We start from the raw sequence: 7847 nt of genomic DNA on the forward strand, positions 1-7847 counted from the left end.
TAAAGGGACCCCACGAATTTAATATGCTACCCTTTGAATAATCATATTATTCAAGGGCCCATGTAAACTAAACTAGTTTACATTAACAACCCAAAAATTTACTCCTTTTTACCCTTTAACATAAAAATGTTATTTTGTTCATTCATTAATCTTAACACTTTAGATGTAATAATTAAATATATTAATTATTGCTTGACCATTTAACCCTTAAAATGTCACAAATGATTTATATGTAACTCTTACTATAGAAATCCCGTTATTACCCTTGGAAGGTGTAGCCCTCTTTGGATAATCATTTCTCTCTCTCATCCTTCTATACTTCTCAAGGCTATTGGTGTGACATGTAGGTCACCATAGATTAGCTGTGAGCCGGTTCTGGATGAATCCAAAAACCTGTTCGGAGGCCCAACGACTATGGTAAACATCTAGCAATGTGCCATAGTCCCTACACCACGATGAGAAAACTTCATCGAACCCATTTCAGATCATACGTACCATGTAGGTAAAGTCCCTCCATTGAGATATCCTAATCGAGTATGGATTCATGGAACGTCAAAATCCTAAACTCGATCTTCTACCGATTGTCGATCAATATGTCCGGAACTTGTCATCACAAACTTACTTTTGTATGACTAATAATAGACTCTGGCCAGAGATTCAGTTTTCTGACATTATCGATGTTCGTCTAGGAACTCGAATCCGGATGGAGTCAGCGCGCGTACTCCCTATAGTTCCGAGTCAATGGATCCCCTCTTGACCATCGTTCGTTTCTGCATATGAACAACGCATGACCAAATAGGCTTTATTGTACGAAACATGATTAGTCTCGTACTTATACACCGTATGAACCATACCATCCATATCGGATCCGACTACAATGTCTCAGGTCAAAGGACTACATCGTGCACTGATATAACCAACGATAAATCATTGACTACATGCTTTTCCAAGTGATTTGTCATTATTTGGTCACGTTCGAAAAACAGTTCACAACCGTTAATCCATACCAATGCCCCAGCGACATGACTATCATCGTCATCCGTACTTATATCAACTTATGATATCTTTCGGAAGCATCCGGTATGCCTACTGTGCAAATAGTTGCCCAAATTATATTGCTTCCGTAGGGAACCCTTTTCGATAATTCATTTACCTATTAAATGAATCATCTGGACAATTCATATACATACTTTATTTTAAATGCATGACTGAATAAATGAAGCAATTTACATATATGAATTGAAGAACTCTTTCTTCTATTATTTATGATATATATAGATACAAGACAAAATGCTCTGAAACCGACAACACGAATGGTTTTTAGGGCATACACTAATATACACTAACAGCCTTTAAGAGCATAAGTGGTCACTGCTTCGCAGCTTATATCTGTCGAGGTCGAGGAATCACATCGCTTCACAACTGACGTGAGATGAGGTTGAAGAGTTACGTCGCCTCGCGACTTACAAAACGAGGAGTATTTTTCATAACGACCTCTTCGGATGTTATCCGTTGCACTTTTGTAGTGGATACATTAAATGAAGCACCTCTTACGCTAACAGATGTGTCTTAAGCATAATAAGTGCCAGCCATGCACATTAAATGCCAGCCATGCTGAAATGCCCTATCAGAGCATTAAATGCAGACGTGAGCGCATTAAATGTGGAAGAGGAAAAACGTGTCGTCACTTGAGTATTTCAACGGAAGGGGATGACAATCTGATTTCTTGAGGCGTGACAGTCACTCTTCATTGCTGATTTGTGACAAGTGGCCGCGATCAATGGTCAGATGTGTTTTCTGCCCAAACGTCGTTTGACTTCGAAAGCGCCATTTCCTCAGCTATATAAACCCCAAGCTTTCCAGGCAAAGTCACAATACTTTCATTCTCAAAGAGAGCAAGAAACTTTCGCGAATCTTGGTTCTTTGCCTTCCAGAGTGGTGCGTTTGGTGTTCGGAGTAGAAAAGCTGATCTTTCTCATTTTAGGATGTAAAAAATGATTCCTTTCTCCTATTTTTGGTTTTATTTTACTTTCGACAGTCGCCATGCGACAACTGTCTGTTCGTATCTCATCGGAGATGAAATATCCTCTGTTGAGTCGGGTCCATTGATGGTGGCCCTTTAAGTATTTTGTTAGGTTTTTCTAGGGTTTAAGGGAGGAAATACTTATTTTCTCCCCACGTCTCCCCACGTCATCGTACGAGATACTGTAAGAGGACTGAATGGTTTCCTGCTTGTCGCTTTTGCAGACCGCAGGAGAATGGATCCCCCAACGACCAGAGCCGAGGAAGGGACCAGTTCACCCATGTAGGATGCTCCTACAAGTCCCATTCGAGAGATCTTCTCAGTACTTACCGAGGAAGAGCTTGAAAGGGTGATAGACACGCTATCAACATGGAGGTCTTCCACGATAGGACATGCACAGCTTGGCATCCGCCATAAGCGTTGGTCGCGATCTCCGAGGACATTTTCAAGGATAGGGGGTTGATCCCTTTCCACCCTTTAGGTAGGTCGGTCCTGGATCATTTCGGGATCATGCCAATGCAACTCACGCCGAATGCGTACATGATTGCCGTTGCCATATACATCGCGAATCGTGAGAACGGGTTGGGCGAGTTAACTGCGGTAGAGCTCGGTTGCTCATATATTATGAAAAAGAGCAAGGACAAGGATTCCTACTACTTGTCCAGGCGACCTATCATAGAAGCGGGGATACACAATTATCCGAGTAATGTAGGACCGTATGAGACGAAGTTCTTTTTCTTTCGTCATGACGGCCTTTGCCATTTCTAGGAGCTGAGTAGGTTCTTTTTCTTTTCGAATTTATTGACTTGATTTTTTCTCTTCGCTAACAAGCTGTTTATTTTTTTTCGGTAGTTAACAAAACGACCAGTTTAGAGTTGCTTGCGGACCCGGACAGAATCACAACCTTTGGTTTCCTACCGGAAGCAAGTCGCGACACGAGGCTGCTCATGACAACCGCAAATTTGCGAAAGTACAGTTTCTCCAACCGAGACGCGACCCTGCCAAGTAAGTTTCTATTTTTATCTTTTTCGACTCTTCGCATAGCGAACTGTTTTATTAACGGTGTTCGAATGCAGCGACCATGCCTCCTATAGTGCCCAAGTCACCATGACCAAGGCAATTCTCCTTTCCCCAAAAGGGTACCACCAGACCGGTTGGAGCAGCTCCTAGCAGTCCCTTCGGCGGGAGCACGTCGGTGGCCGATTCGGCTAGACCTGAGGGCGAGCAGAAAACCATGACCTAGAGGCCTAAAAAGAGGAGGCTGATTCGGACCGAAGAGAAGAGTCCGAACCAGAAGGTTTGGGCGTCCAGCCTGAAAGGTAGCAGCCTTACCAAGCCTCCCGTTCGGAAGGGCCAGCTAAAGGCGCGACTGGCATCTCCATCGCCCCCAAGGGTCAACAAGTAGGACAACAGGCGACCTCAGTCCCCGGGAGGAGGTCAGGAAAAGAGCCAGCAGAGGGGACTCTACCCTCCGCGGGCACTGACACCCTTGTCCTGGAGTCAATGGGACATCTACTGGACCATCTGCAGTTGGTAGTCTTCGCATTGTTCGAATGTGGGCTTGTAGAGGTTTTCAAGCAGTTCGTGGCTTCTGGTACCATGGACCTGATGACCACGTCTTTCGACCACCTAAGCCAGGTAAACGAGTTGCCCTTATCGAGGATATTTGCTTATGCGATATAAATAACTTTATTCTCTTTGCTATGCAGGCCCTACTCTCCATGCACCTGTCCCTACAGAAGGTCCAGCTCGGGACTGCTGAGGGATTGGTGGAGATGAGGGAAGAGAATAAGCGGCTTAAACGGGACTTGGCGGCCGTTGAAGCAGAGAGAGATTTGTCCACCACCTCGGCAAACCAGTACCTAAACGAGAGAAATGCTGCTCTTCGCACGGTGGACTTTCAGAAGGCCGAGCTAGAGAGGCACTAGGAGGAGATGAATGAGCTCCAGAGGACAATGGCTCAGCTCACAAGGGAGGCCGGTGAGAAGGACCAGGAGCTAAAAGCGGCCTCTGATCGGGCCTTACGATCAGAGTAGGAAATAGGTGAGCTATGGGAGAATATCGAGAAGCAGCGGTCATCGCTTGAGGCCGAGCTCCACTTTACTCGGGGCCGCGTCACTTCGTTGACCGTAGAGATGCAGCAGCAAGAGGCGGAGATCGAGAATAGGGCTGTAGAATGGATGATTTAGTCCATATTCGCCCTTATTTCGAGGAATCCTGAGATGGATCTGTCCGACCTCTATGACAATTATCGGAACGAGCTTGCTTCCATGGTGCAGGCTGAAGCTGAGGAAGCGGCTCGGGGACCTGACCCTAAAAGGAATAGGCTGAGTTTGTTCTAGAAGAGCCCGCGCCCGATTAGGAGGCCGACGGCCAGCCTGGAGAGGAGGATCAGTGATTCGCTTTTCTTGTTTTCTCCCTTTATGCTTATGTACTTTCCCTTTTCATTAATAAAGATATCGCTTTTCACATTCTTATGAGTATTTACAATTTCTGCATTCTTTACCTATGAGATCGTATTCTAACTATTTACAATAATATTGGTACAAGTCGAACAGAATTGTATATATGGAAAAATGATTACAAATAATCAGAATTGTACACTGGCTATTACAAAGATTGCAGAAATTAAAACTGACCTTTACAAGGAAATAATTGAGTTTGGAATTACTGATGATAAGGTCGGAGATGCTCAGCATTCCAAGCTCGGGGTACTTCGGAACCATTCAGTCTTTTGAGATGATAAGTTCCCGGTCTTATTATTTTGGCGATGCGGTATGGGCCTTCCCAGTTTGGTCCCAAAACTCTCGCACTTGGTTCTCTAGTATCGAGAAGAACTTCCTTCAAAACAAGGTCGCCGACCTGGAAGTCTCTACTTCTGACCTTAGAGTCGAAGAACTTTTTCGTGCGTTGCTGATAGGCTGCTATCCTTAGCTAAGCCTTGCTGCGGTGTTCTTCAACTAGGTCCAGACTTGGGCGTATAAACGCTTCATTGTCAACTTCGTTGTACAGGTCCCTCCGAAGTGAACTGGGTTCTACCTCCATGGGGATCATCGTTTCGTAGCCATATGTTAGCGAAAAAGGAGTTTCTAAAGTAGAGGTTCTCGGAGTTGTCCTGTATGCCCATAGGACTTCGGGGAGGTCGTCGGCCTAATTTCCTTTGGTTGCGCCAAGTTTGGCCTTAAGAGTGTGCTTGATGGTTTTGTTGGCAGCTTCAACTTGGCCATTCGCTTGCGGTCTTGCGACTGAGGCCAATTTTTTATGAATACCTAGCTTGTCGCAAAACTGTTTGAACTCCTCGTTGTCGAACAGTTTACCATTGTCTAAGATGAGAGTATGAGGGATCCCATAGCGGCACACAATGTTCTTGAAGACAAAGTCCTTGAGCTTTCTAGTCGTGATCGTGGCTAACGGTTCTGCTTTGACCCACTTGATAAAGTAATCCACCACGACCACGACATACTTGCCTCCCCCTTTACCAACTGGCATGGGACCGATGAGATCGATTTCCCACATGAAAAATGGCTAGGGGCTCGTCATGGTTATCAGTTGGTGGGAAGGAGCTTGTGGTATGTTTGTGAACCGTTGGCACTTGTCACACCTTATGACAAAGTTGTAGGTGTCCTCTTGGATTAGGGGATAGTAGTACCCTTGACGAACAACCTTGTTAGCGAGGGATCGTACGGTGATGTGATTACCATAGATCCCTTCGTGTATCTCCCTCATGATGTAATCTGCCTCTTCGCTGATTACACATCAGAGGAGAGGGGTGCTAAACCCTTGCCTGTACAGTTGGTCTCCGATGAGGGTGTAACGGGCAGATCTTATCTACAAGGTCCTTGCCTCGACCTTGTCATCGGGTTAGGTCCCATCTCTGAGATACTGAATGATAGGGGTCATCCAGGAGACTGATTCTGTTACATTCACGGCCTGTTTGATTGGGTTGATATTGGGGGTCTCGATTAACCAAACAGGAATGCTTTTTGGTGCATCTGAATCCAACAATGAAGCTATCCTTGCCAAGGCATCTACCATAGAGTTGCTATCTCTAGGAATCTGTGTGATCATGAAGTGCTTGAACGGCTCGAGTGCGGCCTTAGCTTTCTTCAGATAGCTAATCATGTTTTCTTCCTTGGCTTGGTACTCCCTCAAAATCTGGTTAACGACCAGCATAGAGTCATCGTGGATAGTCGAACCCATTTCTCTGGCTAACTGCAGTCCAGCGAGTAGAGCTTCATACTAGGCCTCACTATTGGTTGCCTTAAAACCGAACCGGAGAATGCCATGAATGTGAGTCCTTTCGGGACTCAAAAGGAGAAGACCTACCCCGACCCTCTTTCTGTTCGATGATCCATCAACGTAGAGGCTCCAAGTCGATAGATTTTAGGCAGCTTCCTGAATGACTTTGCTAAGCCATTGTTCCGACTCATTTGTCGGATGATATGAGAATTCTGACATGAAGTCATCAACGGCCTGCCCTTTGATGGTTGCCTTCGGTTTGTACTTCAAATCGAATTGACTTAATTCCATGGCCCATTTAAGCAATTTACCCGATGCCTTTGATTTCTGGAGGACTTGCCTGAGTGGATAATTAGTCATTACATGCATCATATGGGCGTGGAAGTAAGGTCGCAACTTTCTAGAAGCGATCAGCAGGACATAAGCTAATAGTTCCATTTTTGGATACTACATTTCGACCTCCAACAGACGCTTGCTCACGTAATACACTGGCCATTAGACCTTGTTCTCTTCCCGAACTAAGGTTACACTAACCGCGAACTGAGAGACGGACAGGTACAAGAGGAGGATCTCTTGCGAGAGAGGTTTGGACAGAAGAGGTGGCTTCCCGAGGTGTTCTTTAATACTCTAGAATGCCTGTTCGCACTCGGAAGTCCACTCAAACTTCTTGTTGGCCCTTAGTACATTGAAGAATGGCAAGCAGCGATCTGTTGTCCTCGATATGAAGTGATTGAGTATCGCTATTCGCCCATTGAGGCTCATAACCTGCTTTTTGTTGGTCGGGCTTTTCATATCGAGGAGAGTTGTTTGGATTTTCTCAGGGTTGATCTCTATTCCCTTTTGGTTAACCATGTATCCCAGGAATTTTCCCGAGGACACTCTAAATGAGCACTTGAGAAGGTTTAGCTTCATTCTGTATTTTCGAAGGATGTCGAACATCTTAGCGAGATGCACTATGTGATCTGAAGCGATATGTGACTTGACCAGCATGTCATCTACATAGACCTCTATCAATTTCCCGATCTGCCTGGAGAACATTCGGTTAACCAACTGCTAGTAAGTTGCATCAGCGTTCTTGAGGCCGAAGGGCATAACTTTGTAGCAGTACAACCTCCAATCTATAATAAAGGATGTATGCTCTTTATCTGATGCGTATATCAGAATTTGATTTTATCCCGAGTACGCCTCCATAAAACTCAGCAGCTCGTGCCCGGAGGTGGCGTCCACGAGTTGGTCAATCTTGGTCAAGGGAAAGCTATCTTTTGGGCATGCCTTATTGATGTCGGTGAAGTCGACGCAGGTTCACCATTTGTCGTTGGGCTTCTTTACTAGAATCGGGTTGGCAACCCACCTCGGATAGAGCGCCTCTCGAATGGATCCATTCCGAAGGAGATTATCTACCTTAAGTTTCAAGGCAACATATTGCTTCGGATCCATCGCTCTTCTCTTTTGGCAAATTGGCTTGGCTTCACTGTCGATGTTCAATGCATGGCAAATAATATCCAGGCTAATCCCGACCATATCTGCATCCGACCATGCAAACACATCGATATTTTCCTTGAGGAAGCTGGTCAGCTCGGTGGCG

Source organism: Pistacia vera, unplaced genomic scaffold (assembly GCF_008641045.1).
Source record: "Pistacia vera cultivar Batoury unplaced genomic scaffold, PisVer_v2 Contig54, whole genome shotgun sequence".
In the NCBI taxonomy this organism is placed as follows: Eukaryota; Viridiplantae; Streptophyta; class Magnoliopsida; order Sapindales; family Anacardiaceae; genus Pistacia; species Pistacia vera.